Below are 24361 nucleotides of genomic sequence, written 5' to 3'. Positions count from 1 at the left end.
ATTTGCTCAATTTTCTGTCATTCATACTTAATTCATCATTAAAAGGAAGCATCGACCATAACTCTAAAAATGTCATGACTCTTAAATATGTGATGTTGAACTCTTAAGCCAAATGGTAACAACTTTCTACCTGCATTTTCCTTTTCTCTCTATGGAGTCAACACGCAGGAAAATAAAGCTACTACATTGTAAAATAGCCTCCCACTGAGTAAAGAGGCTCAGGAAATGCTGGCAAATAAAATTATGGTGTTGACGAATACACATTCAGGCCAAAAATGCTCCTAGTTGCTTGATAACATTTTAAATATAAATATTCAAACATAAGTTTGTGTATTTTTCTATGAGAGAAAGGGGACTTTTAAAAAGAAAGAGTTCTAGCAGTGACCAGAATCTATCTCCTCCAAATACACCACCTTGGAAGAGCGGCTACCTGTGCAATGTCAGTTAAACAGCAGCCCAGGGAGAGAGGACTCTTTCAACACCTTCCCAGCTAGCTGAAAGCAGGGCATACAGTCCCTTTGTGAAGGAGATGGGTTTGTAAAGGTGTGCCTCTCTCCCTATCAAAAAGACATTGACTATGTGCACAGCAAACCAACCTTCATTTCTCATCCATTTCCACAGCACCTTCTCCCAGCTCACCCTGCCACCCATCTCCACTCCTAGAGCACATCACCTCTTCCTCTGTTCTGTCCACACAGGGTATGTAAGCCCGAGCACCGCCTCCTCTTTGGAGTGTTCTTTCTCTAAAGTCCTCCACATGCATACTTAATAAAAAGCTCCCTGTCTTCAATCTTTCCTTTGTAGGCTTAATTTTTAGGGCCCTAGAAGCAGGAACTAAGAGGGTAAAAGAAATTTTCTTCCTCCTCAGTCTCTATAACATAAATGATTCAGAAAATAAAAGGTATTTAATCAAATTGTCTTAATTAATCTGCCAATAGAAAATGGGAGTAATTATTTACAAAAGGAAGCAGACTTCCACAGTGGTAGCTCTGAGGAGGCCATGCATTTCAGACAACTGCACTAGAAAAAAGAAGGCCACTAGTAAGAGCAGTTTCTGTTTTTCTGAACAGTCCTTTAGTCCTTTGTGCAGCCCTCTCATGGTTTCTGAAAATGTCTTTTAAACATGGTTTTAATGAATTTATTTGAGGGAGATGTCAGCTAGCCACCCAAGAAGCAAGATGCTAGAGAACTGGTAAAGCCACAGGCCACATGGCAATAAATAGATTAATAGAAATGGGCTAATTTAAATTTAAGAACTAGTTAGTAATAAGTCAGAGCTATTGGTTGATCATTTATAATTAATGCAATCCTCTGAGTGATTATTTGACAATGGCTGAGGGACAGGGAAATTACCACTTACAAATGGCAGCCCAATGTGGGACAGGAATTTCCACATAAGACCTGAAAAGGCTTAAAAAAGAATCTAAACACACAAAAAGGAAGTCAAGCTCAGGTTCTTGGTAACTGTCTTTTCTCTGATAAGGTCTGTTTGCTAGCGGTGAACAGAGGCATGGCTCCTTTAAGAGACAGCTTCCTGACTCAGTGCTAGTGGCAAAAACAGGCGGCTCTTTTCAAAGGCCCTGCTGCCAAACACTTACATGGTGTTTATGAGCAGCAGGAGACCAGCCACTCAGTAGCAGCATGGACCCAACAACTTCCCAGAGTTGGGGCAGTAAGCCTGACTCCCACTGGTACCTCATCCATGAAGCTAGGCTCTCAGAAAGCCGAGCGGGATGAGACCAACCCCCAAAGCCACCACTTTGGTCCTAAACATGCGACACTGATTAGCAGTTTAAAGCCTCATGCAATCAAAAAACAATACAAATACATAATAAAGACAGATTCAGATTTAAAAAAAAAAACTCTAAACAGGTCAATGTATTTTTAAAAATTACATAGGCTTGGGAGAGAGAAGAGAAAGAATATATACAGTCTTAGATTAAAAATATAATTTTAAAATAATAAAGTCCTTAAAAAATAAATAGAGTCATAAAAAATAAATGAAAAGCCACATAAAGATGGGAAATATACAGAGAGTCTGGATCTTATACGTTGTGTTGTCTTTAGATTTTTTGACTGCTAATGAACAAATGATAACTACTAAAAGACACTGGATTGTGAAAATGGATAGATTAAACCAACCTATATATTTAAAAAAAGTCTTGACTTCAAAATTTAAGTTAAAAGATATGTTCCTTAGGGAGGGAGGTTATGCTTTTGTTCCCACAGAAAATGAGAGGCTGTGGATTCATTCTGTGTTAAGAAAAATTAGGTTTGATCGAGGAAGACCCCTGAAAAATCTCCAATGGGAGTGAATGGCCCAGATGATCCAACATCTCAGAGTGCCTGTGCTGTGGGATAAAACTTCTGTACGCTGTGAACATGTATTACTCTCATTGGTTAATAATAAAGCTGATTGGCCAATAGCAAGACAGGATAAAGTTAGGCAGGACAATCAAACTGAGGACTTGGAAGAAGAAGGGCAGAGTGAGAGAGACGCCAGTGAGCTACCCAAGAAGTAAGATGCTAGAGGATTGGTAAAGCCGCACCATGGCAATACATAGATTAATAGAAATGGGTTAATTTAAATGTAAGAACTACTTAGTAATAAGTCTGAGCTATCAGCTAAGCATTCTGTAATTAATATAAGCTTTTGTGTGTCTTTGGGGACTGGACGGTCAGAACAGAAGGCTCTGCCTCCATTTACATTTATTGCTTTTTATTTCCAGTTATGAAGATTGAAAACAAACTAAATACCAGAAAGAGAGCCCCAACCTGAAAGTCCCCATAAAGAGAATCATGACACAGGGAAGCAAGGCTAGAGACACACAATGGGGCAGAGAGGTAAGCATCTCTGAGAGTGAAATGAGGACACACCCCAGGGTACAACCTGTAGTGACTCATCTAGTTCAGGAGAGCTTTGGGTGAAGCATCTCATGTCTTCCACTCCCAAGCCTTCAAATGCTACTTTCTAGATATCTCATTCCATAACTATACCATTGGAATCACTTGAGAAACTTCAAAAAGAAAATGCCAACACCTGTCCCCTTTGCCAAGACAGCTGTCCCCTTTGCCAGTCTGACTGGATCTGTGCATGAGAACGACCAGTCCAAGTGGAGATGGGGAAATCTAAGGGTAACCAGCCCTGAAAACCACTTATCAGAAAGCAATCCAAACAAATTAATATTATAGAAAGGAGGAAGAAATTTCCATTTCAATGCCTCAAATTCTCTTCTTAATAATGGAGCTTTGACTTGAACATGTTACGTTAAGGATCCTGGGTTTTCCCATTGAATTTGAAGAGTCTGAAATATCTCTCTGCTCGCGGTGGGACACACAGACTGCTACTCCAAAATACTTTAAACTGAAGGAAGGAGAGAAAAACATCAGAAACCAAGTTTTATTGTCCTTTCCCTCCTTCTCCCCTGAAGCAGGTTGTAAAATCCAGGAAGGATTTTCAACCTTCCCATGAAACAGGTCATAAAACCCTCATGAGAAATAGCCTCCCTGTATCTAGAGGAAGGACACATTCTTATCTCTGAAGACAAGGGGTCATGGTAAAGAATCTGATCTAACAGGCCCTCTGTTTCCTTCAGGGTATTAACATTACATCTCACTGTTTTTCATCTGATCCTGTTAACCATGATTCAATCTACTTCATCAGTCCTATCATAAAAATACACAGGTTTACCATCTTCAACTCACCATTCTCTAATAAAGATCCCATGTAATGTAAAACCTACAATACATAAATTTGCATACTTTTCCAAAGTTGTTCACCTGTCTTTTGTTCATGAGGGTGGGGAGGAAGGGGAGTCCCTTGGCCATGAGCCTAGCATGAATGAAGAAAAGATATTTCAATTCCCCTGTACCAATAATTTTTAAATATATACAAATGGCTGGAGAACTTGTAACTAAAACAATAGAATTAAAGATAATGTATTCCATTCAATATTTAAAATATTATGAACAAGAAAGCTTGAAACAGAATGCACAAAGTTGTGATTTTATTGATTTATTTTTCATTAGTTGACTTTTTGTTCGTGTCTTACTTGGTAATCCAGGTTGGTTTACAACTCATCTATGGCCCAGACTGGCCTTGAACTCATGACCCTCCTACCTCTACCTGCTGAGGACTGAGACTATGAGTGCATGCCACTAAGCATGGCTTGTGATTTTTTTTATTACTATGAATAATAATAACAAAATGAAGAGCTACCATATACTGAAGACAGCCACTGGGTTAAACATTTTCTACAGGTTATGTGGAAACTGAGGCTGAGAGAAACTGGAATAATTTACCCTGAGTCACACAGAAGGTTGGACCAACATTAAAAATCAAAACCCTTTGTTCTTTTGGTCTGTGATGGGGTAAATGAGAATGACCTCCATAAGCACCTACGTTTGAATACCTGATCCCCAGTTCGTGAAACTGGGAAGTGCTGTGGAATAATCCTTCTGTACGCTGTGAATATGTATTATTCTCATTGGTTAATAATAATAATAATAAACCTGATTGGCCTATAGCAAGGCAGAATAAGGCTAGGCGGGAAAGCCAAACTGAAAATGCTGGTGGGAAGAAGGGCGGAGTCAGAGAACTGCCAGCCAAGGAAGCAAGATGTGCTAGAGGACAGGCAAAGCCACAAGGCCCGTGGCAAAACATAGATGAATAAAAATGGGTTAATTTAGATGTAAGAGCTAATTAGTAATAAGGTATCGGCCGAGCATTTACAAATAATATTAAGTCTCTATGTGGTAATTTGGAAGCAGCTACCAGGAAGGAGAGTGGGTGGTCAGGACAGGACAGGGAAGGATTAGGAGGTGTGGCTTGTTGAAGATGTGTCCCTGAGAGTGGGCTTTGAGGTTTCAAAAGACTTATTTACACTAATCCCAGTGTTCTCTCTCTGCCTCTTGATTGCATATCAAGATGTGAGCTCTTAGCTGTTCCTACTGCCATGCCTTTGCTCTGCTGTTAAGGACTCTAACACTATAAACTGTAAGCTCAATTGGATGCTTTCTTTTGTAAGTTGCCTTGGTCATAGTGTTTTGTCACAGCAATAGAACAGTAACTGAGACAGGGTCCATTCTCTCACCTACACTCATCTCAATTCTCACAAAGAACCTAAGAACTGCCTAAATACTTTCTGTTCAGAGTACAGTCCATGAAGGAGCAGAAAGGGCTGCTGTGGACCGCAGGAATATATCATAAGAACTCAGCTGGTTATGGCAAAGTCACTACCTGGAGGAATCAGGGAATTCCTCCAGAGGAAGCCAAATCCCAAGGAGTTTTTGGTGTTACTTGGCTTGTTATATATCAGCTGTATTCTGTTATGAAAGTCATGTGTGCCTTCATAGTTTTCCCAATTGACTTTTCCCCAAGAAGGGCTAACAGTGTGGACTGATCACTCTCTGGACATACACATTCCAGGTATTTGGAGAACAGCCTCAGGAAAGGCTTTCTCTGGAATCAGATATCTCCCTTGGCCACTTTCAAGGACTAGCAGTAATAACAGTCCACATGCAAGTCTCCTGATTTAAGGTAAATTCCACAAGGAGACAACACCTAGGTCAGGCGGATGTTAAGTAATAGCTTTACACAATTCAGCTCGGACCCTCCTTTCTTACAGCCTTACTAACTTTATAGACCACTAATTCCTTACCTAACCACTTCAAGGAATATTTAGATAACCTTCTGCTCTGACAGCTATGCTCAGCCAGAACCCCAGTTCAAGCCTCCCTGTAATTATCATCATTAGCAGCATCCGGCCAGGTCCATTCCCAGATGGAGGAGAATACTTTATCAGAGATGCCTCTGTATTCTCTAAGAACAGACTTAACCATCCAGGCTACCTGTTTGAGAAGGCCTGGCAGATGTGCCAATTAAGCCTTACTTCCTCCTTTCCCAAACCTTACCTCCAGTTCCAGATCTCCCTTTAACTATCACCAGAGGCATCTAGCTGTACACAGGTTGCCTAGCGACTGAGCACACTTTCCCCCACCCTGCAGAAAAACGGCAGATAGCTCAGACAAATAGGAGCCACAGGAAAAAAGAAGACAGTTTTATTTTCTCCCATTGACCTAGCAACTTACAGATTCTTAACTTTTTCTACCAATCACGTTTAAGATTATAGTTGAGCACATAAGAGCCCTCTTCTTAGATATTACCCGAATTTAGCCTTTAGTTAATTCATTTCCCCATTGGTCACTTCCCTTTGGGGTTGCAAATGATAATTAACGGTTATTGCCTCCCTATGTGATTCTTATCACCCCTCCGTTTGACCCTGGAAGCCTGGCTTTATATACCAGGACTTCCAGGGCATGGGGGAGAGAGAAGAGAAAAGAGAATGGAAGAACTAGACAGGTAAGAACTTGAGAGGAACAAACTGAGATGGGGAAGAATTAGAGTGAAGGGCTAGAGGAGAGCACCAGAGGAACGAGATGGAAGATGAAGAAGAGTCAGATGGGGAAGTACTAGCTGGGTAAGAACAAGATGAAAAGGACCTAGATGAGGCAGAGTTAAGACAAGAGAATTAAGATAGAACTTAGAGGAAGCAGTAGATAAATATAGAGAGAAATCAGCCAAGAAAGGAGCTAGGCACAAGAACAGAACTGAAGCTGTGTATAAAGGATGTTATTCCAGAGGAATTAAAGCAAGTGGACTATAGAGCTCTGTGTGCTGAGATTCTACTTCCTGAAAATAGTCCTCACCATTAGTAGTTCTCTCTCCTGAGCCCCTGGGATGTATAATATTAAGGCTGGTCCCTCAAATATTATACAAGAAAGGGCCTATTGGAAAGACTGGTGTTCTGGTCTATCCATATCTACCAAATCAGAAGGACACAGGCACACACCAATGTTCAAAAACACAGATCTATGTACACTAGCCCTTCAAGGCTCAGGGAACATCCTAGAAGGGGGAGTATGGGAAGAATGAGTGCTACAGGAAGATGCCATCCAGATAAGACACAGCTGCCATACTAACAAACTCATGCAATTACCTGCATATCATCTACACAAGATCACAAGATTGGGCCCATCACCATCCAGATAAGACACAGCTGTTACACCAACAAACTCATGGAATTACCTGCATACGATCTACACAAGATCACAAGATTGGGCCCATCAGCATTTCAGTATGAACACATGAGACCTCACCTCTCCCTGAACAACTTTTGGAAATTAATGTTTGCTGTGGGATGAGGTGTCATTCTCCTCAGTGGTAAAGCCACAGATAAGCTGCCTATGCTCTAATAAATATCCCTCAGTCACACTCATGCAAATAGCCATGATTAAACTCAGTGAGGGCCCCTCCCCCTCCCTCCCCTCCTCTCTCTCTCTCTCTCTCTCTCTCTCTCTTTCTCTCTCTCTCTCTCTCTCTCTCTCTCTCTCTCTCTCTCTCTCTCTCACACACACACACACACACACACACACACACACGCACGTGCCATTTAAGTAAGAGAAAGACTTGTTGGGATAAAGGGGGTTTCAGAGGACATTGTAATGGGGGTGGAAATGACCAAAAACTCATTATATATGTGTATGAAATTGTCAGGAGGAGGAGGAGGAGGCAGCAAGCACAGTTATGGATATTTTTTCCACATTAACTACTGTCTTTTACTGATTTATTATGTACATTGGATCTGCACTTTTAAAAATATGCAAACCTTTTATTTCCCCACTTGAGACTGCTAAGTGGTTTCCCAAATTCCCTTAGAATAAAGTTCAAGACTCTCGCAGATGCTGGACTGTGTGTAACATCATTTTCCTTGTATTCTTTCTCTTGCAGTGCTAAGCAACATGGGGAGAAAAGGGTTTATCTTACGGTTTACAGTCCTTCAGGGCAGGAACTGAGGTAGAGGCATTAGGGGGATTGTGCTTACTGGCCTGCTTCTTATGGCTTGTTCAACTTTCTTCCTTATACAACAGAGGACTTCCTTATACAACATGTCCAGGGCTGACACTACACACCCAGGGCTGGGCCTCCCCACACCAATCATGAATCAAGAAAATGCCCCACTGAGGGCCACAGGCAAATCTGATGGAGGCAAGTCCTCAGCTAAGGTGTCCTCTTGCCAGCTGACACAGGTGGTGTCCAGATGACAGGAACTAAGCAGCGCGGCCGTCTGTGCTAGTCTATGCAGCCTCCCCTGCCACTTTCTTCAGTCAGTGACTGTCGTGCCTGGGTACCTAGACCTCCACTCTACTCACCAAGTCCCAGCACTTCCTTTCTTCCTTCTCTCTAGAATACACCACCACTCACCACCATGACCACCTCCCTACCAGTCACATCCATTGCTCTCTACAACTGATACACAGTGGAGGGTCTAGAGGAGCCACAGCAAGCTGTATGCATCTATCTGTTCAATGTTTAGGATCCTAAAGACCTCTATCTTTCCTTTGTCCACTTAACCCTACCTTCTTCCTTTGGCTGTGATCCTCCTTTCTGGCTCTCCTTCTCTATCTATCACTGAGTAACAGAAAATGATGTCTTTATCAATAATATCAGCTTTAGAAATAACCCACTAGCTATTGCCCCTGAATTACTCGCCAGCTGGAGGACAATTGCCTCCGTTGAACCCTGAGGATCCTGGCACAAGTTCTCCTCCTTTCTACAGGTAGGCAAAAGGCCTCATGACACAAGCCAGCTGCTCCCCAACCTAAGTTTAATATCTGCCTGGAGTCATGGGCCGGTCTTCTCAGCAGGCAGTTCCCACATAAAACCTTTACCATCTCCATGCCCATAAGATTCCCCCTGGGCTGCCAAGATGAGTTTTCAGGAGTGATAAAACTTTGTACTTTAAGTATGATGGCCCACCCTTCTTACTCTAAGAGGACAAATAAAAAATTATTTTGTTTTCACATATCAAGTTTACACAAACAATGACAAAATAAGATGTAGTATTTATCTATTTGCTGCAGGCTATTGGGAGCCTGAGAGCATGCCCAAAGTTAGAGACTCTCTGTCTTCTTCATTTTCACTCCATGAGGTAAAAATGCAGAGAGGACACAAGTCTCACAGAAGCCTCAGAGAAGGAGCTGGGATTTAAATGCCAGGATGCCACATGACTGAGATGTATTGCTTTTATCTGGATCGCTGTTTCATCTGAGAAGTCAAAGACATGAACATATCCATATATAGCCCTTTGGAAGATGACCTCAGAGGCTGAGATTTCTCTCTGCCATGTTCATGTTGAAAGTAACATAACCTGTATCTTATATTTCAAAGCTGCATTTCTACATTAAAAGAGAAAAGTGAGATTGAAAGAAATGCTGTGGAAGCAGAGCTTGGAGGTGCTTATGAATGCAAATCAACAACCATGTTCTCTGTCTTCTAGTTGTGAGCCACGTGGGATGGTGCATTACCAGCCTACCACTTGAGAGAGTGTTAGAGGTCACACAAGTTGATGGGAAGAATTTCTTGCATAGCGACTTGTTCTGAGTGTTTAGTCAATAATTTACAAAGCTGCTATGTCATTATCTAATTACCAGAAATCATCTCTCACACAGAAAAGGTGAGAGGTGCTTGCTTACATATCTGTGAATATATAACTGAAGGGCCCATGTGTCTTCTCAAACCAAAGATGTGAGCAACACACACATCTTGTGTACATTTCCTACACTTATATCAAAGTGTTTGATTGTGATATTTGTGGATGTAAAAACAGCATCAAGAGCTCATTCTCTCATCTCTGGAGGAACAAAAGAGTATTGGGAACCCAAACAAAACTAACAGAAATGGAACATATTGAAGCTGCGTGTACATACAAATTAAAATGAGAATGCAGAAGCATTCCTAAAGCATGCCACCAGATATTTACAGGAATGACATGGAGTAAGGACACCAAGAGGAGGTAAACAGGCTCCTGATGGTTCAGCCCTGTGAAGACTCGGAAAAACCTCTTCCCTTTGGCCCAAAGCATGAGAGGGGGACTGCTGGCCCAGTTATCTACAAATGAAAATGATAGGAATGATTCCTAAGTCCTTCCAGCTCTAGCACACGGGACACTTTTCATTTAAATGTCTCTTGCACCTGAAGAGATAAGCATATAAAGAGTCTCAGAAAGCATTTGTTGAATTAATAAAATAGGACAACTGTAGCAATGAGAAAGAAGACTTTAGCACAACTGGCCCTAGTCTGTGGCCTAGAAAGAACAAATCTTGGGAAAGGGGGGGGGGGGCGGCGGGAATAACATTATCCAAATAGCTACACACCCACTGTGCCTTCCAGCTTATTGTAAGATTCTGAGGATAGTTCCATCTCTGACTTAAACCAATGATGTGATCCCAGGCAAACTGCTCTACCTCACAGGGACCAGTTCCCTCATTGCTGAAATAAAGGTGTGCTCAAGCTATATATAGCTAACATTTTTAAAACCTTTACTGCCAGCAATTGTTCAGAACTCTATGCTTTGGACTTTAAAAATCTCAAAAGGTTTTGCAACACTAGCATTTAGTGTCTAATTACAGAAGAACCATTTGCACTTTAAAGGTTTTGTATTCTCTAGTCCAATAGGCCAGAGTCTCAGAATGCATTCTGTGAGGTAGGGCCTTTGCTAGGAAGAAACTATCAAACAGAAGGCACTACAATCCCAGTACTTCCATTATCCAGCTGGCTTAATTTGAACATGTTGCTTAACTTTCCTACCTTTTGACCCCTAATCAGTTTGATGGATAAAAATTGATATCTCTACCACATCGCTTTAAAGGAGATTAAATTATAGATGAATCTAATGTGCAATGAAATATACAGCACACTACTAAGACAGCTGTGAAACAATGACAGCCATCTCCTCAAGCTTTTTATTATGAGAGATACAGAATTATTTGAAGACTACGCAAACATGATTTTAGCAAAAACTTCATATCTAATACTTTGAATAACATATTCAATCAGAAAAAGAGAAGAAAAAAAAAGATTCCTTCACTAAATATTGCTCTTTAGCCCCATCTTAATTAAGCGGATGAACAAAGAAGGCAGCCAGGAAGTGAGGGCATGTGGGAGTCGTAGTTCTAAGGGGCAAGACTACCTCCTGGGGGTCCTGCTAGTGAGACTTCAACTCCCAGAAGACATCTCGCCAGGCCAAATGGCACATTGGGAGCTGAAGTTGGTAGTTGAGTAGGGTACAACGAGCGGGACTACAAGTCCCAGAAGCCTCAGCAGCCCAGGTCTTAGGCCTTAAAATGGAGCCAGAAAAAAGAGCTGTCAGTTACAATCAGCTTAAGCACAGGTTCGAGTGGGACTGCTCCTGGAAGTCCAGGACTATTCCTAGTTAGCGTTTGCCCAAAACAACCAGGGGGTATTTTCAGCACATTCCTGAGACCAAAAATAAGCCGTTTTCACATGACAAACTTTCGGGAGCCTGGCCTCAGTGTCCATTATGGCTTTAGGCAGCTTCTCTGGGCCACGAGGGCAGGGAGCCGATTTTTATCCATTGGAGGATCGCTGAGCTGGTAGTCCAGGGTCACGCGGCAGAGGCAGCCGGCTCCAGTTCCAGCAACCTGCCTCCTTATTCTACAAATGTTTACAGCTTCCAGATCCCCGCGTGTGAAACTAAAATTAAAAAGCACGAAGGCTTAAGTCCAACTAGTGACGAGTTCTCCCACCACAGTGAATTGACGTGAGTTTGGTCTGCGTTTGTTTGTGTTTCAAACTTATCCAATGCCAATTCTTTCCCGAAACGGTGTCCTCTGTGTGCCTTGTTCTGCTGCTGCCCTGGCACCTGTTCAGACCTTTGCGGACTCCTGAGCTAGGTATCTGTTTAACACAGACCTGTTTGGGTCAGGGTTCCTGCCACTTGTCCATGGAACTGACAAACTATCCAAAAGTAGTCACAGCCAACTACACCTCGAGGACCCGCTGGCGCGACCCCCGTGCCTCAGTTTACCCCCAGGGGCTGGTTGAGGCTTCGACAGGTGCTCAAGGCCTGGGGCGCCTGAGTCCCATCGCCGAGAAGTCTCAGCAAGTGGGCGAGTCCTCCTGACAGAGGACGGTCCCCCTAAGAGGAGCGGTGCTGGCCTGTCCCCGCCCCGCCGGCCGCAGAGGTACTGACCAGACGCGCGTGGAACCCAGCCCGCGCCCCTACCTTCCAAGATCGTGGCGGCTGGAATGGAAAGCAGAGGGCGGGAGCGCGGGGTAGGAGCGCCGCCTGAGCGTGTGCCCACTGGGGTGGACCTGGGAGCTGAGGGACAGTGCCGCTGCTGGGCCAAACGGGACGGACTACAATCCCCACACCACCCCGCGGCAGGGGCGGGGTCCAATATGGCTTCTCACCTGGAGACAGGCGTGGGGACCAATAGAGGAAGAGCACGAGCTTAAGCTCTGCCAATCGGAAGCCAAAGGGCAGTAATACCAATTCTTAGAGTAGCAGAGTGTCTGAGGTGACACTCCCCTTCGAAAGGGAATTTTGTCGTAAAGCACACAATCTTTGGCTTTTTCCAAATGAAAAAAAGAAACACGAAATGAAAGCCTGCTCTGTACGTTCGCTTCCCTTCCTCCAAAAGGAGCTAACTGTACTGCCCTTCCTTTCCCCACCGAGGCTCATTCCTGTTTCCTTAAGACTTTCATATTTCTCCCAGAACACGTTCCCAACTTGATCCAGCATATGGCTACCCTTGACCTTCCTTGACATCCTGACAAAATCACACCACAACCTTCCCATGCCTTTTCCCTGCCTTTATTCTCTGCCCTTGCAATGTTTTCAGCTAGGCTCTTGCCAGAAAACACTGCAAGTTACTTATTGGTGTCCTTTATTGTCTTACTGTTCCACCAGGATACTTACAGAAGTAGATTTTTATTTGGCTGCAGTATTTCTTACAACTAGGGGAGTCAAACAATGAGTCAAACCTAGTAAATAAGTTCTGAATAATTGAATGGTATCTAGAGATGACTTTCTGTTCTCCCTATCTCTCACTCATATCAATTAAACTCATCTCTGATCACCATAGATAGGTCTTTTATGCTTGCTCTTTTTCACTTTAATTCAGTCATTTTCTCAATGTATTCTATACCACATGCCTTGTGAATACTGGAGAAATTGTTGACTTAGCCAATTCTGAACCTAAACATGTTCTGGGTCTAGTAATGTATGAGAGAAAAAATTTAATTTTCCAATAAATGCAGTTGCAAATTTCGGAGCGACTAAATGATTGTCACATGATCATGCAGCTCCTAAGCAGGGATTGTAATCTTGCCACTACACTGCTCTTTCTTCTTAGAGATGCCCCCTTCCTTTTTCGTCTATTCTCTCCCAAATCTAAGTACAAGGAAAGAAAGACATTTGCTAGTCTTCCTTAAAGTTTTGAGAGTGAAACAAGGAGCAGTGATGCTTGGACAAGCCTTAAAATATGCCCCTGATTGACATCTGTGGCCCAGCACCCTTCCCCAGGCCTTCTTTTCATTACTTGCAGGAGGTTGCACTGAGTCTCAGATTGCTCATCCTTTTGGAAGTTTGAACCCCATGCAGAGTAGCAAGATGTCCTACAAAGCATCCTGGTGAGAAATGCTGATGTCCTTGGAAGCTTGACTCCCAGAGACTATCACAGTGGATTGTGGTCATATATGCCTATTAATACTGAGACCTAGGTAAATTATGAATTAAGGTGAAACTGAAAAGAATTACAGTTAAAATAGCAAGAATGCAGGTCAGTATGTCTACAGATTAATCTTGAGCATAGGGATTGAAACCCCTCCGGGCTTCCTAACATATGTTTCTGTCAGCTCAGGGTTATTTCCTATAATACAACAATACTTTCTAGCTTTTATGAGCAGAATTAGTTGGCTTGCCAGTTCCAGCTTTTCTCGAGCTGATCAGCATGAAAGATTTTACCACATGTGTCTCTGCATAGAAGAGAGCCAAACTAAAAGTGGAATAAAATCCCTGGGCCAGAGGAAGCTAGGAATCTCAACATTTAAACCCCTCCCAAGGCAGGATCAGCCTACAGTCATTACATTTTCTACTTGAAGATGAATATGAATACATTTAAGATATAACGTTGTGTCTAATGATGGGTATAGCATTGGTAAACAGCATATTAACATAGCTATATGAATATAAGCATTCAGCTGTGGATGTTTCTGGGTTAAAGGTAAGCTGTGACTTTTAGCAATACATACATTTGTAAAGAACACTAAGGCATGGTCTTGGAGCTTGGATCTGGTCTTGAATCCAAAACTCCTAAGTACCAAGACAATCAACTGGAAGGTTACAATCTAATCTACAAACTGATTGAATAATCATTGCAGTTTGGGTTTTTCCAGAAGCATGTCCTGAGATACATATTCAACAGAGAGTTGTTTATCACACAGTAATTACAGGAAATACCAGGAAGAAAATAGGAAAGTGAAATAGGGAAGGGAAGACATGCTCCCCAACCCTGCCACCAATGTGGCCCATCCATCATGTCACGTGCAGCTCAGTCCTCCTGGGGATCTTTAGAAAGCAATGCTGAATTGATTTGTCCCACCAGGGAAGCAGAAGATCTGGGTTGTTGAAACACTAATTCCCATCAGTCTGTAGGGGATTCTTTGTGGGTGTGTTTATATTCTAAGTTGCCAGGCATGCATATGAGCAGACAGAGTAGCCTCTGTGGACACAGAAAGTTAGAAATTGAAGCCATGCCATTGGAAATAAGAGGGCAGGTCACTAAAAGATGTGCTATAGCTGTGTCAGAAACTAGTAGAATAAGAATAGTTCCAAAATGAAGTAGATACGCACAAAGTAGTGTGTGTGTGTGTCAGTGTGCACACACGCACGTATATTCCAAGCTGTTTACCACTTTACCCTTTTATCTTTATCATATGAACTATTAAGACAGACTTTCCTTTCTAAAAATCTTCATTAAGGCATATAAACCAAACAGTAACTCTGGGAATTTGGAACTCTTGGGGACTTTAAGAGGAGTCATGGTGAGTAGGATGCATAGGGAAAAGATCAGAAGATGGGGAAAGGAGACTTAGACAAAATACTGCTGAAGACATGTTCATTTCTTATCTCATGATCTTAAAGAAACTCAAGAACTTCATGTGGGGTGAGTAAAGATCCAGATAATCTGTAGGCCTAGAAGACATTTTGTGTGTGAGAGAGAGTTCTGTAGGTTGTGCTGCCATAGCATTTATTCAGAGCAAACAGCTTTGCTTAAGATTGTAGTCACTGTTTGTCATTCTGCTTTTCCCTCGTCTCCTGCAAATACAATGCAAGCTCTGAGAAGCAAGCACTTTCTGATGAACTTACTCCTTGGTGGGAGTCAAGGAAGGAGTATGCTGCCATACACTTGCTTCAGCCACAGGATGCACATGATGTAAGAACTAGAAGGGCCCTGTAGTGTTCAAGGAAGTCATGAAGCAAATGAGCACAGACAACCTTCCATTATAACAAATACAGGATCATTCTCTGTAGGGAGCCTGGAGATCACATAATGGAGTCCCAAGAGCATCCTCCTCAAGCTCATAGGACCTACAAAGAAATCTTTATTGTGGAAACACTCTCAAAACTAGGCAGTCATTAGCAGTCAAGGAGGTCGACCCTCTGCATAATTCAGTTCAGCCATATGTTACAGGTCATAAATTAGACATTCAGACAAGCATTCTGAGGGGATTTATTTGGGGAAAAAGGCATCCAAAATGAAAATATATTAAAACAAAGACAGCAATGTTTTGTTTTCATTGTACAAAGAATAGAGAGACCAGAATTCAGCTGTCCAGAAATGCTCCCGTCTCCTTCACAAACCCCAGCTTGTAATCCTGGAGATTTTCTGGCTGTCAGGAAAAATCCAGTTGCTAGTAAGAGCAAGAGCCGCCTTATGACACACTAAATATCGTCCAAATTTTCCACCCTCCATTTTTCTATCATTTCATCCTATTTATTCTCTTGTTTTCCCATGTTAAATGGATTCCTTGGGTAGATCTACTCATTAGATATTGAAGAGCTCAGGCTATTCCCTATAGTTAGAGAACATATGCACGCTGTCTCTTTGTAACTATGCCTCATAAATAATCACACTTAATCCTTCTTAGTGCCATCTTTTGCCGTCATCTCCCAGTTACCTGGAGCATAAGGTACATAAAACTAAGCTCAGTGTCCATGCTGTGATCTCACTAGGGTGGCTCAGAGATAAGCTGTGATTTCTCATCACTTTCTTTCAAGAAATGATGCATCCAAACACATGACCCCAGGTTCCCTGTAGTGTTAAAGACACCTCATCATTCAGGAAGATAAAACTCCATTAAAAACACTTCCTAAAAATTAAAAAGCTGTATTTCTTTAGTAGAGGACTGTTCTAGTGTGCTGCTTGTTGCTGTGATAAACACCATAAACAAATGAGTTTATTTCAGCCTCCAGGTTACAGGTTCCCCCCATCATGGAGAGAAACCAAGGCAGGAGCCTGGAAGCAGGAACTGGAGCAGCGATGACTTACTGGATTGCCTCCTTTGGCTTGCTTACCTCCCGTCCTGCCTGCCCAGGAGTGGCACTGCCCACAGTGAGCTGAGCCTGCCCATACTAATCAATAGTCAAGAAAACAGCCCACAGATATGCCACAGACCAATCCGTTGGTCATGGAGATGGGGTAATCAGAGAAGGCCTCTCAAAAGAGGTGTCATTGAATAAAGGCCTGTTTGTAGAGGTATGATTTTGAAGAAATGAGGAGACAAACTGTGAGGAAATCTGTGGAAGAAAGTTCTAGACAGAGGGAGCAGCAAATGCAAAGTCTTTAAGATACAAACAAGTTTGTCATGATAGTCAAATGTTAGTCTTGTTAATGAAAAGTCATGTTAATGAAAAGTAAAATCATAGGAGATGAAGTCAAAGTCTTAAGGAAAAAGGCTAAATTAGTCCATAAATGTAATTGCCAGACAGTGCATGTATAATATCCACTTGTGTAAACCTAAAAAGATTAGGTTTTACACAAACATACACACACACACACACACACACACACACACACACACACACACAAAATCACATAAAGCTTTTGGAGCAAGTATATTTTGGAAACTGATAAATTTTATAGTTTGAAGAGAAGCATAGGCCTATACTATCTGGTCTACCCTGCCCAGGTAGTCTTGGGACAGCATCCTGTCAACAGACACCACTATGTGACAACCCACAGACAAAACAAGCATATATGCTAAGAACCTAAGTCAGGTTAACCTTTTCCAGAGTTTTCGTTGTTGTTGTTGTTGTTGTTGTTTTGTTTTGTTTTGTTTTTTCAGAATTATGGATCTGTGGTTGCACTCACAAGGAAACTCCTGGGATAATCCCAAGTGATTCTGAAGAACTCCTGGAAGTCTTCCAAGTGGGAAGACTGAGACAGCCCCAACATCAGGAGACTGTCTTGTGACTATACACCATTCTAAACTTCTGAACATTTTTTTAAACCATGTAGTACTTTTTCTATTAAAATTACACAAATTTAAAATTTTAATGAAGACATCAAGGTTTTTAATTAATGCATTCTTTAGATATTAATAAATAAAATAACTAATAAAATGGATAGTATTGACAGAAAATGTTTTCAACAAATAATGAAGTTTTTTTCTTTTATGTGTGTATGTGTGCATTCGTGACTGTGTCTGTGTGAGGGGATTCATAAGTATGTGTGTGCTCATGCCTATGGAGGCCAGGGGTCACCCTGACAGTGTCACCCCTCAGGTTCCATCTACCAAGTCTCTCATTTGCTTGAAGGTCAACAATTAAGCTAGGATGGATGGTGAGTGAACTCCAGGGATCTACCCACCTCTGCCTCCCCAGAGCTGAGATTACAAGGAAGCACTACCACACACGACATTTTTGCATGGGTTCTAGTCACTGACCTTAGGTCCTTGTATGTACACACTAAGCACTGTGTTAACCCAGCAACCTCTCTAGACGTCGAAAGGACGGATTGTAAATCATTTCTATATTTGAGTGTTTCAGTATGACATCCAACTTTTACTATGCACTCTGCTTTTCGAATTTTGCCTTTTAAGTTTGGTTCTGTATTAGAATCACAGTAAAAATGAGTTTGTAAAGAAGATGAAATTTATGTATTAAACTTCAATACAAAATGTTCTTTGAAAACTTATGTAAATCATAAGTTATATTAACTAATGTCCAAAGAAGTTTCTTCCATTCGGTTCTAAAAGGTGGTCCATTCTCAGGATTTGTGATGTTTCTGTTCGTTCTAAAAGGTGGTCCATTCTCAAGATTTGTGATGTTTCTGTCCGTTCTAAAAGGTGGTCCCTTCTCAGGATTTGCAATGATTCTGTTTTATTTTATTTTGTTTGTTTTTAAGGCAGATCTCTGGGGCTTTTTTTTTCTGTTTTGATAACAAGATGTCATGCTTGTGATAAATATTCGCCTGAAAGATATTTATAATGTAAAAATCCCCTAAAATATTTAGACATTTTAAAACTACAGTTTGAAACCTCCCTATCTCCTACCACTCTTTCCCCAACAAAAAAATGCAGAGAGATGTATTTAACAGACAGCACACTTCATGGTGAACATTACTGGCTGTGTGGCTGAAAACTGTAATTAGCCATGCCTCACTGATTCATACATGAATCATTTTGAGGTTTGTTATTCCCTTGGAATGTTAATGAGCATGGGTACAAAATACTCTGAGAGCTTTACTTTTTATCTTTGTAAAGTACATATGGTAAGCAGGAAAACATTTAAAATAATTAATGAAAAATATTTCCTGTATATAAGTAGCCCATTGGTCTTTTTCACAAAGTAAGGAAGACTGGATAACTGATCAGAGCCATTTCTCTATATTATGCACAGTGCTTTTATAAACATTAACTAATGAAGATTCCAGACCCCTTCCAGGTAAATGTTAATAAAACCCAGGAGTCCTAGCTCTTCTGACCTTGGTTCAGTTTCCAGGTAAGAAATTAGATGAATAAGATGCTTCTAGATCTTTGAAAAGAAAATGGGAATGAAACCAACATTCAGAGTTCAAATGTCATTCATAAGTAGCATTCTCTTATGAACCCAGTTGAAAGTAAAAGTAATTTAGGAGAAACAGTATGTCAGCACTGCTTTAATCTAGCAGGGATTTTCCTCGTGAAACAATTAAACATAAACTGGAAATGTGACTTAACTGGTCCTGTTTCTACAGTTAGGGTCACTAAAGCATACTGTAAATGGAAGTCAGCTTGCTTTAGAATCCAAGAGCAAACTCTGCTTTTGACCTTTAGAAAGCTCATGATGTATATGCCCACAGAATAAACAAAATAATTTCTAAGCAAATTCGTTGAGTGTACCTGACCTTTGAAACAGAGCAGATGATGTTAATCAGATTTGTATGATATTAATCTAGCTCATCCTCCATCCCTCCATGTAGTTCTCAAATATCCTAAAGAAGAATTTCACAACAGGGGATCTTTGCCATCAGAATCAATTTAGATATGCAACAGAATGTATGACCTGGCGTTAAACATTGAAGTGTGTAGTTCAAACACAGAAGCAAGGGAGCACTGTGACTATAAGCCTATACAATATACACCTGAGGAAAAAATGACTTGGAAAACCATTAACTTGAGTACATTATAGCCAGCTTCTCAGTAAAATAGAGCTTGTGTCCTAATACTGTGCAAAATACCATTAAGTCAACTTTGAGTTGAAAATTGCCTGCTTGTTATAAAAAGGTAATCCTTCTGCTTTCCTCTTCCTCTTCTTCTCCTTCTCCTTCTTCCTGTTCTTCTTCTTCTTCTTCTTCTTCTTCTTCTTCTTCTTCTTCTTCTTTCTCCTCCTCCTTCTCCTCCTTCTTCTTCCCCCTCCTCCTCCTCTTCCTTAGAAATATTTTCTGCATTTTGAGCTTTCAGTGTTTGAGTCCCAAATTTCTTTGAATACCCTGTTAAGTAACGTGGTACACATACTCCTTTAATCCCAGTACTACCTCAAAATGATAATCAAATCTGACCTCTTTTCAACAGTAAACCTCAATCCATGTGGCTGTAGTGGAGCCGACCATGGCTGTTTCTGATCCCTGTGGCTTTGGTGGAGCTGACCATGGCTGTTTCTGATCCCTGTGGCTTTGATGGAGCTGACCATGGCTGTTTCTGATCCCTGTGGCTTTGGTGGAGCTGACCATGACTGTTCCTGCAAATGTAGAACAAGCTTGACCAAAGCACTAAATGCCACCTGGCCAAAATGATTGTCTCTGAGAAGACACTACCCCAAGCTAAGCCAGTCTCCTCAGGGGTTTTGTCACAAAGATTGTTTTGTAATCGTGAAATGATACCACTGTAAGACTGCTGGCTAACTTGTCTACCTAGGAATTAAGTCAAGTGAGGGCAAGCAGGGGCAAGAGAGGGCTAGAGAACAGCCAAGTACAGCATCTGAGAGGGCACCCCTGCCCAAAGCTACTCCTCTGCCCAAAGCTACTCCTCCAGTTTGCAGTTTCTCTGAGCTTCTTCTTGCATCAGTTGATTTGAATTAGGTTTATACTTTCAACCACAGGAATTCTGGCCAACCAACAAGTTCAGCTACCAAACTTCGAAGTTGTTCCCATTGTGTTGCTCTTTGGGGATTCCTGGACCTGGGGTCAGGCTAGCCTTAGTTCCTCTAGCTACAAAAGCATGCCCAGGCTCACTGTATTCTTCTAATAACTGCAGACACTCAGTCTGTAAAAGAGAATACAAGATGTCCTGTGGCTCTCATGCATCTGAAAGGCCACTGTGCATTTTGTGTGTCAGCATGTATCACTGAAATACTCTCCAACACAAGGGTTAACTTTCCTAACAACAAAAGCCATGTCTGCTTACATTGGACTCTACCACTTTCTTTTTTCTAAGTTTTTTAAAATAATGTCTATATGTCTGTGTGTATATGTGAGTGCAGTGTCTATAGAGCCCAGAAGAGGGCATCTGATCCCCTAGAGCTGGAGACAAAGGCAGTTGTGAGCCTCCCAATGAGTGCTGGGAATAGCACTTAAGTCCCCTGCAAGAGCTGTATGTGCTCTCCACCACTGAGCTATCTCTTTAGCCCCCTCTACCACTTTTATTAAGTGAAATTTCCACAAATGACTTTTAAGATCACCCGTATTCCCTGATTGCAACTTTTCATTATAATCATCATAATGAAATCAAATCTGTAATTTATTATAAAGTCCCCTCAATTTTTCAACAAATCACAAACCAGTACAAATCTATCATATAAAAGAGGCAGATGCATTGTGTGTAAGTGTGCATACATTTATTCTCTGTGCTTTTGACTGTGTGTGACTAACTGCTTCAAGATCCTGCTACCGTGGTTTCCCAGCTGTGGCAGACTACAAACTGGAATTGTAAGCCAAGCCAAACCCTTTCTCCCCTCACTTGCTTTTGCCATGTATTTTATCAAGTCACAGCAAATGATGCTAAGATAGAGGTGATATTTGAACAGTTTAAATTACAAATCAAGACTTGGTTTATAGCAAACATACCATGTTGAACAACACTTCACTGAATTCTGACTTGGAAAATGCCTATCTCTATGATGGTTTCTTTTCTTTTTTTTTTTTTCTTCCTTTCTTTTTTGAGCTTCTTTTTTTTTTAATTTAACCTGTTTTGGTTTTTTTTTTTATTAAAAAATTTTCTACTCACTCCACATACCACCCACAAATCCTCCCTCCTCCCACCCCCCCAGCACTCTCTCCCAAGCCACCCTGCATCCCCACATCCCCCAAATCAAGGTCTCCCATGGGGAGTCAGCAGAGCCCAGCACACTGAGCCTAGGCAGGTCCACTGCACTAAGGCTGTGCAAGGCATCACACCACAGGCACTGGATTCCCAGAAGCCTGCCCATGCACCAGGGACAGATCCCGATCCCCCTGCCTGGGTGACCCCCAAACAGTTCAAGCCAAACAACCATCTTCCATATCCAGAGGACCTAGTCCAGTCCCATGGGGGCTCCACAGCCACCAGTTCACAGTTCGTGAGTTTCCACTAGTGTGGCCAGTCATCTCTGCATGTCCTCCCACTATGATGGTTTCTTTAAAACCATGGAACTATAATACAGTAACAGCCTATCAAAGCATCTGTAATGAAATAAAAATTTTATGTTGTGGAATATCATTTTAAGGTGTGTTACATTTGTTTATGCTCTGGAACATTTGCTTAATTGTGCAAAGATGTATTGCATTCTTTTATGCTGAATTTGTTTAACTCTGTGAAGCTGTGTTACTTTGCCTGTCTAAAACACCTGATGGTCTACAAAGAGCTGAATGGCCAATAGTGAGGCAGGAGAAAGGATAGTTGGGCCTGGCAGGCAGACAAAATAAATAGAAGGAGAAATCTGGGAGGAAAGGAAGAAAGAGCAAGAGGAGAAGGAGGAGGACCCAGGGGGCAGCCACCCAGCTGTATGCAAGCCAAGGAGTAAGAGTGAAAGTAAGATATACAGAAGTAAGAAAAGGAAAAACCCAGGACAAAAGATGGGATAATTTAAAGTTAAGAAAAGCTGGCAAGAAACAAGCCAAGCTAAGGCTGGGAATTTATAATTAAGAATAAGCTTCCATGTGTGATTTGTTTGGGAGCTGGGTGGTAGGCCCCCCAAAAGAGAGAAAGAAAAAACAACATTTTTCTGTCTTGAGTGTTTTCAGTCATGCAGATAATAAGTGGCACTACACAAGGATTTACCACATGATCTCCGGCAATGACTGCAGGTTCCCCATTCCTCCATTGTCCATACAACCATGAACTCAGAGGGCTCCAGACATATGACTTGCCTGTTCTCTGTGGCATTCCTTTGTGGATTGCCAATGTATTTTGTGTTCTCAAAAGCATTTTGACACCCAGTGCTTAAAAAAGGTATGCAAATGATACTTACACACAAGAGCTGCCACAAGAAAGTGACAAAACCATTCTGGACAAGCAAACGCAAGTGTTAGAGGGTCAGGTACCTTTAAGAACTGTTTGAAATGACAAGATCAGGCAACCGGGATCAAAAGTGTATCTGTTGGCATTATGAAGGACTGCATGAACACCAACCCAGGCAGAGCAATCACCAAAGATTGCATGAAAGCTGCTTTAGAGGAAATTATGTCAGAAGAGGTGTTAGTCATTCAGAAGGTTAAAGAGCACAGAATCATGTGTGCCAGGGGAAGGGCCCATGCACTTCTCCGTGAGGACAGCACTGAGGAATCCCCACTGCAATGCTGATCACAACAGCAGCCCCAGCTCCAGGAACAGAGCATCCCCATCCATCCTGTACCTGCTCATTGAGCAGACTGTGGATGCTGAAACCCAGTGGGGAAAAGTACCCAAACAGAGCAAACCAAAAGGACGACTTACAGAATTGGTGGTTTAGAAACCCTAAGTGCTTCATTGTTACTCAAGAGGAAACTAGAGAACAGTGGTTAAAAATGAATTGAAACTACATTCAAAGGATTATAGGGCTGGAGAGATGGCTCAGCAGCTAAGAGCATTTACTGATCTTCAGAGAACCTGACTTTGGTTTCTAGCATCCACACAGAATCTCACAACTGTAACTCCAGCTCTAAGGAAGCCAATGCCTTGTCTGACCTCCTTAGGGCCTTCACCCATGGCACATGCACACACTCAGGCACACTCACATACACATAAAAATAACTTTTTAAAAAGATCACAAAAGGGCTCGTGAAACATTCTCTAGACCTAGGACACAGTGAAAAAGAAATGTAGCATTTTATCATGCAAGTGATATGATCAAGTTTATATTTGTAGAAAAATCTAGAAAGATTGTGGAGATTTAACTGGAATGCGATATGACCTGGGGAAATAAAAGAAGGGGTCACTATTCACAATTAAAAAAACTACTTGACTTTTCAAATTACTAAACATTAAGTAAAAATGAGTGATAAGCTGGGAGGTGGTGGCACACGCCTTTAATCCCAGCACTCAGGAGGCAGAGGCAGGTAGATCTCTGTGAGTTCAAGGCCAGCCTGGTCTACAGAGTGAGTTTCTGGAAAGCCAGGACTACACAGAGAAACCCTGTTTCAAGGAAAAAAACAAAGTGATAAAATAGAATTGTTAAATTTCTAAGAATCCATTTGTAATAAAGTTGTGGTGTAAAATTTTAAATGCTCAGGCTGAAAAGCTCATGCCTTTTGACCCAGCAACTCAATTTCTATGAATATGTAGTTAAAAAATGGGAGATGCAGATAAAACCAGGTGTCCCCGAAATGGGTCACTGCCATTTAAAAGGTTTCTTATAACACCAACGACATGGAAAATTGTCCCAGGATTCGTGTTAACTCAAAAAAGCAAGTCACAGTGGTACACATATGGCATGAGCCTGGTCTCAGAGAGGTATATACATTCATGTAAAAGTATAAAATGCAGTTGCAGTTTACCTCAGGGTGGTGGAACTACTTTTACTCTCATTTTTTTTCCATTTTAAATCCATTATATGAATAT

At 41.6% G+C, this 24361-nt stretch overlaps 1 protein-coding gene across 2 annotated transcripts in view; it reads right to left on the bottom strand.

The window, feature by feature from the left end:
• Nucleotides 1-12247, bottom strand: part of Fhit (fragile histidine triad diadenosine triphosphatase) — a 1519797-nt gene extending 1507550 nt beyond the window's left edge. For both annotated transcript variants that reach the window (XM_059274237.1, XM_059274236.1), the window contains exon 1: nt 12087-12247. The gene's annotated coding sequence lies outside the window, so the exon portion shown is untranslated. The remainder of the gene's footprint in view (nt 1-12086) is intronic.
• Between the last annotated feature and the right edge of the window lie 12114 nt (nt 12248-24361).

This window comes from Peromyscus eremicus, chromosome 9, assembly GCF_949786415.1.
Source record: "Peromyscus eremicus chromosome 9, PerEre_H2_v1, whole genome shotgun sequence".
Classification (NCBI taxonomy): Eukaryota; Metazoa; Chordata; class Mammalia; order Rodentia; family Cricetidae; genus Peromyscus; species Peromyscus eremicus.
The sequence above is the reverse complement of the archived record's forward strand: the minus strand, read 5'-3'. Positions and strand labels throughout refer to the sequence as shown.